This window comes from Curcuma longa, chromosome 1 (genome assembly GCF_044706935.1).
Source record: "Curcuma longa cultivar G26 ecotype Majalengka, Jawa Barat chromosome 1, ITB_CL_G26_1.1, whole genome shotgun sequence".
Lineage (NCBI taxonomy): Eukaryota > Viridiplantae > Streptophyta > Magnoliopsida > Zingiberales > Zingiberaceae > Curcuma > Curcuma longa.
Window position 1 is genome coordinate 27,007,064 of NC_133861.1, and position 11,633 is coordinate 27,018,696.

Genomic DNA, 11,633 nt, shown 5'->3' on the forward strand with positions numbered 1-11,633 from the left:
GTGAACTGCATGAGCTATGTCAGGACGAGTGACTGTCAGATATATCAGGGAGCCCACTAACTGGTGATAGAGTGTGGGGTCCTCAAGAGGGGCGCCATCGAGAGGAGTGAGACGACAGTTTGCCTCAAGTGGAGTTGATACAGTCTTGCTGTCAGTCAGGCCAGCACGGGAGATGAGGTCAGAAGCATATTTTGCCTGGGATAAATAGATACCATCTGCCGTGTCGGAAATCTCAAGACCTAGAAAGTAACGCAGCTTACCAAGACTCTTCATATCAAAATGCTGATAAAGATAGGTCTGCAAATCAGATATTCCAGAGGCATCGTCTCCAGTGATCACCATATCATCAACATATAGCAATAGAATAATAATCCCGGATGAGGAGCGACGAATGAATAAAGCAGAGTCATAGGGAGAGGCGGTAAACCCATACTGAATAAGTGCTGAGCTGAACTTGGCGAACCAAGCTCGTGGTGCCTGCTTCAGACCATAAAGAGCACGACGTAACTTACATACCTTCCCCGAAATGTCTGAACCTGGCGGCGGACTCATATAAACCTCCTCAGAAAGATCTCCATGAAGAAAGGCATTCTTCACATCCAACTGGTGAAGAGACCATCGACGAGCAGCAGCAATAGCCAAAAGACAACGTAGAGAAGTCAAACGGGCAACAGGAGCAAATGTCTCTTCATAGTCAATGTCGTACTCCTGTAAGAAACCTCTGGCCACAAGACGAGCTTTGTAGCGCTCAACAGATCCATCAGAATTTGTTTTGATCTTGTACACCCATTTGCAGTTAATAGGTTTCTTGCCAGGTGGTAGATCAACGATATCCCAAGTCCCAGTCTTCTCAAGAGCCTGCAGTTCCTCAGACATAGCCTCACGCCACATTGGATCACAGTTTGCCTCACGAAAAGTCCTAGGCTCATGGTTAGATAGAATGGCAGAGAAACAATGGTAATCAAGGAGATGAGAAGGAGGACGACTTACACGGGTTGAACGTCGACCAGTGGCAGCAGGGACTTGAGATGCTTGTTCAGGAGACGCAGATGAGTCAGCTTGAGGTGACGGGGAAGCATCGACAGTGTCAACAGGAATCTGTGTGAGCTCGGGACCTGCAGAAGAAGGAGATGGATCCAAAACAAAGAAAGGGGAATCAGTTGTTGACGGGGAAGCATCGGCAGTGTCAACATGAATCTGTGTGAGCTCGGGATCTGCAGAAGAAGGAGATGGATCCAAAACAAAGAAGGGAGAATCAGTATGAAAAGGAATGCTAAACTTGGACTCAGAAGAGAACATCTTATGTTCCCAAAAGGTGACATGACGAGAAATACGAACTCGATTTGACACAGGATCCCAACAACGATAGCCTTTATGTTCTACCCCATATCCCAACAAACAACACAGACGATTCTGAGGCTCCAATTTGTTTCGTTCATGTGGGGGAAGGTGGACGAAACTGACACAGCCAAATGGACGAAGAATGGAGTAATCTGGTGGCTGACCAAAGAGTTTCTCGTAAGGAATGGCATCCTGAAGTACAGAAGAAGGCATCCGGTTGATTGTATAGACAGCAGTAAGGGCAGCTTCTCCCCAAAACCGATCAGGACACGAAGCAGAAAGGAGCATGGCACGAACAGTATCTAGAATGTGCCTATGTTTACGTTCAGCCCTACCATTTTGTTGTGAAGTGTAAGGACATGAACGTTGAATAACAGTGCCCTGGGCAGAAAGAAAATTGAGAAAGGTAGAATCATTATATTCCAAAGCATTGTCAGTGCGAAGTGTTTTAATAGGACATGAGAATTGTGTTTGAATCATTTTTGCAAAAGTGGAGTAAGTTGAGGCAAGTTCAGAACGATTTTTCAAGAAATAAATCCAAGTGAATCGAGAATAATCATCAACAAAGATTACAAAATATCGATAACCTTTGAACGTTCCAATTGGAGAGGGCCCCCAAATATCTGAGTGAACTAGGGAAAAAGGTTTATCAGCAATAGAATGATTATTTGAGAAAGAGAGTGCTGGTTGTTTGCCAAGCTTGCAATGCACACAATCAAAAGATTCAAATTTAATAGAACCAAAAAAACCTTTAGCAGCAAGAGATCAGAGGTTATGTGATGAAGCATGCCCAAGTCTGAGATGCCACTGATAGATGGAAGAAGGAGAAACGACAGCAGAGATAGAAGGATAAGGTTGAAGGGAACAAAGCTCAAACAGGCGACCCTTCTTGCGCCCCGTCCCAAGAATCTGGCCCGTCTGCGAATCCTGAACCTGTACACCAGAAGACGTGAAAATAACAGTAAGTCCCTGCTCAACCAACTGACCAATAGAAACAAGGTTTAATGTTAAATGGGGAATGTAGTAGACATCTTGGAGAGATGGTGAAGTGGCATGACCAGTATGTGTGATTTGCATGGGGGCACCATTTGCAGTGTGAATGGGAGGCGAGGTGGCGAGAGGTTTTATAGAATGTAGCAGATTAATGTTAGAGGTCATATGGTTGCAACAAGCAGAATCTAAGAACCATTGTCGGTTACCTGATGTGGTGGCTAATGAAGGATTGGTAGATAAAACCTGAGTGAGCAGTTTATGGATATCCATAAGGGTAGGAGTAGTGGGCTGAGGCGGCTGCAAAACCTTTGTGACGGCGGCTATGGAGGAGGAAGAGCCAGCTGTAGAAGATCTGCGACTCAGTTTTGGGCAGTTCTGACGGGCATGACCCTTTTTGTGGCAATAATGACACTCAATGTTGGGGCAATGAATGTAAGCATGATCAGCATTCGGACAACGACGACATCTAGCAGGTTTATCTGATCGAGCATCTTTGCAAGCATTAACACGATCCATATTGAAAGAAGCCTCCGCCAAAGCTGCCAAAGCCGTGTCTAGTGAATCTACCCGTATTACCCTTTCCTCTCTTTAGATCTCCTCCTCTAAATAAAATAGTAGAAGCCTCCCTTTTTTTTTTTCTTTTTTTTTTTGTTGTTGTCAGATAGAGAGAGGAAAGGCTCTTGATGGCATCGATGACTTCAAAGCCACGGGCAGAGTTTGCATTGGGACCTGCGTTCTTCTCTCTGGTGAAACTAGAGGTGTCGTCCAAAAGGATCGATCCGTCGCAACCCTGTATTGGCTATGTCCGGCGGCAGAGCGGCAGCGGAAGGAAAAGGGTGCAGCGGACGCGAGCAGAGGACGGCGTCGGGCAGTGCTGCGGCGGACGCGAGCAGATCGCGGCGGGAGTAGAAGGCGGAGAGATCCAAATCTCGGCGCAGCTCTGGTTTCGTCGACCCCTGTTCTTCGTCGGCCTCACAGATCGAAGAAGATGGGTAAGGCGGCGGCTTCAAACAGCGGAAAGATCGTCGGCGGCTTCAAGCAGAGGCACCGTCGTAAGGAAGAAGAAAGAAGCAGGCGCTGCGCCGCGCTAGCGTGAGAAACCCAATTAGGGCTCTGATACCATGTTGGAAATATTTCTATTCTGAATTGATTGAAATATTACAAGCCATAGGTCCCTATTTATACATGAGTATAGGGACTTATTCTAGACGATTTATTCTAAACAGAATATTTAATACGATTTATTCTAAACAGAATATTTAATAGAATATTTAATATATATAATAAATTAAATATTCTAACATCTACGATATTCCAAATCTGGAGTCATGTGGCAGTCATGAGGCAACCATGTGGTGGCTCTAGAATTCCTTCATATCATGTTGTATAACAAATGATCAATATAGAAACTATTAAATATTTAAAATTCAAGCCCATTGTGTAGGAAATAATTCATATTATCAGACAAACTAAGACAATGATGAAATGATGGTATATTAAATTGGAAATAAATAGAACTACCTTTACCTACAAAATAATTCCTAAAGATAACCTTACCACAAAATAAATACCACTAAAGGTTTCATTTATAAGTACCCTTAGCAAACTTGATAGTTCTGCATTCTCAACTTTAAAGGTGAATAGACTAGAAACTAGGTGGATTATAGAATGCCCAAGCTAGATAGCAATTTTGTAGCCCTATTAAAAATAAGAATAAAAATATTTTTTAAGAAAAATTGAATTTAATTTATACCAATTAAACAAACAATATTTTTATAAAAATTTATGTGCAAATGAGCTTTTGTGCAAAGGTTATCTAGAACAAGATTTCGCCTAAACTAGTTGGAGTAGTAGCATTTCATTTGGACTGATTTTGATTGATTCAACTCTCAAGGGCAATTTACAAAACACACTTTCTTGATTGTTCACTTTTTTTTGTCAATTAGTCATAGTAAACAAAAGGTTGCAAACACAATTAGCAACACCATAATGTTGATAGCTAAATTGATATGTTCTTCAGTAGAATACTTCCATGTGTTGGATTTAATCTCTTAAGATGTACTTAATTGTAATTTGTATATGCGGATATAAACCCAATGCAGTTGAAGGATCCCTCCACTCAAAGTGAGATATTGTCGCATATTGATGAGCACATACCTCAACCATCTCAAGAACAACTACCTTTAAGGCGATCTACGAGGAAACGGAGATTCACGATGTCTCGTGATTATGTTTATCTCTAAGAGGATGATTGGCATTGGATTGGAAAGTGATCCTATATCTTTCCAAGAAGTCAAACGATGCCTTAATCCTGAAAGGTGGATTAACGTCATACAAGACGAGTTGAAGTCTATGGCAGACAATAACATTTAGGAACTTATTGAATTGTTCGAAGGTACAAAATCCGTTGGTTGTAAGTGGATATTTAAAACCAAGCGGGATTCAAGGGATAATGTTGAAAAGTATAAGGCTCGTTTTGTTGCCAAGGGATTCACTCAAAAGGAAGACATTGATTACAAGGAGACTTTCTCACTTGTATCGACGAAAGACTCTCTTAGGGTAATCATGACACTTGTAGCTCATTTTGATTTGAAGCTACATCAGATGGATGTAAAAACTACATTTCTCAATGGAGACATTGAGGAGTCTATATATATGGTGCAACTAGAGAACTTTGAGTCTAAAGATTCAAAGCACCTAGTATGTAGATTAAAAAAGTCCATTTATGGTTTAAAACAGATATCCTATCAATGGTACCAAAAATTTGATCAAGTGGTCATCTCATTTGGATTTAGAGAAAATCTTGTTGATCAATGCATATATGTCAAGTTCAGTGGGAGCAAGTTTGTCATACTTGTCATGTATGTAGATGACATATTGAGGATCAACTATGATAATAAAGTCTCAGAACTTTATACCAAGAACAACCACAGTTCATTGAAGTCCAAGCACATCGACATCAAATTTCTAGCGGTTAAAGAAAGTCTTCAAAGTCATCAAGTGATGATAGAGCATATCAGTACAGATTTCATGTTAGCAGATCCACTCACCAAGGGCTTGGTGCCCAAGGTGTTTCATGTGCATGTTGTGGATAAAGGAGTTCTCCTTATGGAAGAAGAGTTCATCTAGTGGGAATCTATATATATTTTATTGCTCTATATTTGTTAATAAAGATAAATATTTTATTTTGATTATTGTACATACTTAAAGTTTAAAATATTAATGGGTATTTATATGTTTGTTTGACACTCTGAAATAAAGTATTATGATTTGCTATTGCAATTTAACATTTGGTGTTTGTAAATATGATACAGATTCCTTTTGGAATCATAAGGTTTTGATTATGATACTGTTGCAGTTTAGCATAAAATATTTGTAAATATGATCAGACCCTTTTGGGTCATTCAGGATCAATTGAAAATTGACATGTACTGATCGCATTTCATGTAATTTTCATACTATATATCCATATCTTGATTTATATCATTAATGACATTGCTATTGTAATTATTGTTGGGGCTTGTTACAGACATATATAGTAGTTATGACCTCTTTAGTCTTATATTAATGAAGTTAATGGACTAGATTGTTTATAGGGGTATTTTTATACCCATAGAGTTTGAAATCAACTAAAGTTATAATCATATATCATATACACATCACATGTAGCCTAAGTGGGAGATTGTTGGATTTAATCTCTTAAGGTGGGCTTAATTGTAATTTATATATATGAGATACAAATCGAACCCATTTAAGTGATCTAACTAAGGTTTATCAGGTTTTGAATTATCGGATTAAATATATAGAACTCGTTAGCCCGATCTGTTATTATCTATGGGCTGATAATGGATCGGATTTCTATATATAGGGTTTGGTCCCTGAGGGTTTAGGGTTTTAACTGATGTTCATGCCTTCGTTTCCCATTGACGAAGGTTTTACAACGTCGTCACCCTAATTCCCTTGGAAGACCACCCTCTTGCTTCTGCTCCATCTTCTTCCACAGGGATTGAGTAATTAACGCTATAGGACAAGGACAATAGCTCTCCAATCAGGTTCCTTATCATTATTTACATATTTTATATGTTAAACCATGTTTCGTTGAAACTAGATCCTTATTTTATTTGTATTTCCAATTATTCAAGTTCTTATTTGGTTTATAGAACTTATACAGTTTAGGAATTTACAAATTCTTTCACTATGTACATAAACAATACCTGAAAGTTGAATCTGCTGGTAATCCCATCTATATATTTAGTATCTACAAAAAAAGTTGATTTCGAATCATGCTATCCGACGAATAAAGTACAAAGTAATAGGAAAACCATAGATTACCCCACCCACAAAAAATAAATTCAGTGTTACTTTGCTTTCCATGGTGTTTAGTGATATCTACATCACAATATAAGAATAGGAGAAAGTGATGAGTTAAAGATAATGAGAATTTACTCACCCTTTGATTGGTCGTGGACAAGATCACAAACCTCAAAGAGTGGGATGCCTCCGATCGTGACAAATTCATCTTTGAATTGACCCTTAAGATGTGGGAGACAGAATAAACAAGGTAAATTTAATCAAATTTTAGACAGTTCAAGAAGCGATACTCAAATTGAAAACCTAAAGTTGAATACTTTTCCCCACTATTTTAAATGGGCATTGCGTTAGAAGTAGAGCTAAGGAAGTCAAATGGTTGTTCAAAATCGAGGCCCATAATGTGTCTGCATCCAAACCCTTAAAAGAGATGACTAAGTTGGTTCAGAAGTATGAGAGTCGCAAAATTTAAGTGAAACAAACAAAGTAAATGTAACCTCACGTTCCAATGAATATCTCCAAAATCATTTTACCAAATCGAACTGTGAAGGAAATGAATTGGACACCTTAGTTTTCTGTAATAAACAAGCATGGTCATAAGCTCAACAATGAAAACATTGATAACGCATTTACGAGCTGGAGAACAAAATTGCACTTTTAGTCCTGATCCAAATAGTTTTGAAGTAAAAAAGATATCATTATAGATTCAAAATGTTAAAAGAAGTTTAGAAATTCCAAATGGTTAGGCTCAAAAACACTTATAACACAATTTTCTAATATTCTTTTCATTCCAACCCATCATTGTAATTCTTCATCGTTAACTCTTTTAAGTTTCAACAATCTTTCATAAACATTCACACTCAAATTTGCAATTTGGTAAACATGAAAAAGAAATTTTTCCTAGAGATGAATAATAGTAAGAAAATAGTTAATTACTAGCCAAATAATAGCGGATTTAGAACCGAAATATAAGAGTTGAGGAAAGAAATCAAACTGCAAGCTAGTCTTTATGCTGGAAAAGGATGTGCTTTGCATCTTCTAAATGGATGTCAAGTATAAAGTCTACCATAAGCATTCTTGTGTAGGATTGACAAAAATGAACATGCTTTCAACAAAGAAGCAAACAAGTATTGAAATCCTTGAGATAATGTACACGTAGTTAGTTAGTGCATCTATTGTCTGATAATGTACAAAAAAAAAAGTGGTATAAGGTATACGGAAGGCATTTGTCCATTGAAATTGCAAAACATTACAACATGTGTGGATTACTTAGCAAATGTACTAGAATTACTCAGTATATCCGTTATCTATGATACATGCACAAAATCTTACTATATTGCATGCTCTGCACATCCATTCATTCATTCTTTTGGTAGTTGTAGTTACTATCATTTGTACTTTGTTGGTTTATTACAAGTTCTTAATTAAGTCAATTTAAAAGCATGAATTATAAAAAGGTTCCCTTTAAAGCTATCGGGCATATACAAAGAAGACATTGAATTTTTATGAAATTGTTACCTAAGAATAAACTAAGAATTAGTCATTATGAGATTTAAGATAATTGTTACCCAAATATTCAGATAGAAACTATTCGCGAGCTCCCCAAGCAGATAAGCAAAGAATCACAGGCCCGCTAAAGCCCCAATTGGTCACTAGCATAGGTCCAACCTACATAAGCCATATATTATTTTGGAATATAGTAAAAACAAATTGATATGTAAAATAGCCATACTACATGCCTATGTATATTCCGGCAAGTTCTTCGAGATATTTTTCAGTTTCAACATTGCTTTAACTTTAAGAAATGTGACCTAGTAATAGAATATAGAAAAACGTGAAGTCCTTGAAGGGCTAAGAAAAACAACCATCATGTTACACGATGCATAAGTTTGTAAACTTGAACATAGTGGTTTCATATTGTAAATTGATATTATTATAGGATATTTGTAGAATTTTAAATAGTGCATGATGAAATCATCATGCGACCCTGAGACAGGATGAATAGGATGGAGGATTTCTTAGTGGAGGATATTTTGTAGATGTTTAAATAGTTGATGATGAAATTTGACATGAGACCATTAAACAGGATGAATAGGATGGAGGATTCCTATCTTGCACCTTCCTGTTAAACCACCGAGAATAGAGGATTATCTGATTACTTTTCTCACAGTCAAGAAAAAAGGACTACTAAACTAGATCGAGAACCTTAAAGGTACACTATTGAAGAAATGATACCCACTTAAAGAAAAGATCATAAAATTTACAGAGTGGGCAATGAACTATTTGCTCAAAATCCTGAGGTTACACAATAGAAAACTTCTGTGATAACCAAACTGTACTAATACTTGCAGCATGGAAGATTTTGATACTTAAATTGCATGATATGATACTAAAGTATTTGAGATATGCTTTGAGAAAGACAATGGAAAGATGAGATATCTCTCTAGCTCATCATCTGAGTCCCTTTAAATTATGTGTATAGACTAATGAACAACATAGAAACTATTAAATATTTTAAAATTCAAGTCCATTGTGTAGTAAATAGTTCATATTTTCAGACAAACTAAGACAATAAATGATGGTATATTGAATTTGGAAATAAATAGAATTACCTTTGCTTGCAAAATAAATTTCCCAAAGATAACCTTTACGACAAAAAAATACTATTAAAAGACTCCATGTATAAGTACCCTTGACAAACTTGATAATTCCGTATCCTCAACTTTAAAGGTGAATAGGATGGGAATTGGGTCGATTATAGAATGACCAAGTTGGACAGTAATTTTGTAGCCATGTTAAAGAACTACTAATATCATGTATCACAGAAGTCTAGTTTTTACATACAAAGAAAAAAATATGTATAAAATTACAAATTACAAACCTGTCGACTGTTTCCAATGGCCATTAATACATAATCAGCATTAAAGTGTTCAACTAGATCCATTGTTCTTTTATCCACCTTTAGAAGAAATTGCCCACTATCACATAAAAACACCTCCAAAATTATTTTTCCCATCTGTAGTACAACTTAAAAAAGAAAATTCTATTTCAAAGAATGCAGAAAAAGAATCATTAAGATGCATTCACAAAAAGTGAGAAACATAACAATTAACTAATGTATGTACAAGTTAAATTAATAAATAAAGGTATGACAAATTTAACTTATAAAATTAGTGAAGAATTAAAGCAAATTATAATTTACCAAAATTCATTGAACAATTTTATTTGTTTATATGTAAATGATTCTAGCTTTGAACATAATTTTTAAAATATTACAAATATCCAATTAATAATTAGATGAAAAAAAGATCATACCTTGTTGTAGGGATAGAAAAGTCTCTAGCATGCAGAGACCATTCTCATACATGTTTCCAAATGAGAAGAGCAAAACAATGGGTAACCAGAAAGATAGAGGAAGGCATGATATAAGGAGCCACAACATGAGAAGGATTAGGTTGTCTGAGAAGATAATGAGGAAAATCTTATTTTAATTTCTTCAAAATAAGAGAACAGAAAGAGAAAGAGAAGGAAATAAGAGGTAGGGAGAAAGAATGACAAAACCCAAATGACTATGGTTTCCTTCAACTACTTGAAGATCTCATCAATTTGCTAGCTACATATGTAAAAGCAAGGAATGACTAAAATGATCCAAGTTAGTTGAGTATGAAAACATATTACCAAGAAAAGAATAAGTGCATGCGATCATTTTAGAAAAGGTATCAGATGCCACATCTTCATTGGTAAAGAAAAGAATACCTCCATGCCTCTTTGCTTCGTTGAGAAGGCAATCTACAATAGATGACGAGTTGTTGCTAATGGGGATGGGGAAAACTCTTCCATCATCTTTTGCCTGAACTTTATTGTAATAAAAAGAATAGAACTGTCTTAACAATGACAATCATACACCAAATATGGAGATCATAGAGTAGATATTTCTAAATAAAACCTTAAGCTTAACCCCATGATCAGAAAACCAGCTTATTGTGTCCTTTGGTCCATGAATGTTGACCCCTCTAGTGGGACAATCATACACCAAATATTGCCTACACCCCTCTTGTTCCAGCACAGTAAGTTCTCTTGATACAAGATTTTATGCTTCTGTTGGAAAAGAAACTGCATTCTTCTCTAAACACACTAAAACTAGTGGAATTTGAAGCATTTTTCTCATGATTAAAACAATTCCATTCTTCTAAATTAGGAAATCATCTCATTTTGTTTTCTTAATCAATGAGCACCTTTTAAAAATTCAAGAATATACAAAAGTTCTTGCCTAATTAGCCTCTGCACTCTCGAAGTAATTAATACTTTCAGCTGTACTATGGATGTGCTCTAGTTATTTTATGACAAACAACACCGTTATGAATTTAATGATCGAGGTTGGATCGAAACTACTTCAATTCCACTGTCTGTAAATTTGATTCTTCACTCTATAAAATGTTCATGAGGTTTGCATAACCCTGATCGAGTGTTAGTTACAGCAGTTGTTGCAGGTTTTTGAATCCAGTTCGAGCATAAATATTTGTATTTGTGTGATTGAACAGGCCAGTTTAAGTCAGTCGAGCTCGGTTTGAAAATACTTTTTTTTTTGTGTTGCTTGATAGAAATTCAAACTGTTCGATGAAGAAAATTTTAAAATTTTATTTGTTTGTTTGTTGAAGAGATTGATATGGAAGATTGCCAACTTCCTTTCTGTTTGGTTTCTTGATGAAGTCTCACTGCTCTACTTATGAGTCATTATTCACACAATAATATAACATCAAATCAAATCACCTCATTGATTTGTTCATCATGGAAAGCACATAATTTTAATATTAGGGAAGGACTTGGTTTATTGGCATATTTATATAATTTTTTTTTTAATTTTATTTTTTTATATAAAAAGAAACTTTTAGATGGGATTAATATTGTGATCAAGACAAGAAGACAATTAGATCCCTTGCATGAGGCATGAACTTTCTACTTCCATCCTTCATTCCATTCACATTGTAAGA

The 11,633-nt window shown here is 36.2% G+C and overlaps 1 pseudogene; it reads right to left on the minus strand.

The window, feature by feature from the left end:
- Positions 1–6,615: 6,615 nt before the first annotated feature.
- Positions 6,616–11,417, minus strand: LOC141827135 (uncharacterized; annotated as a pseudogene).
- Positions 11,418–11,633: the final 216 nt, after the last annotated feature.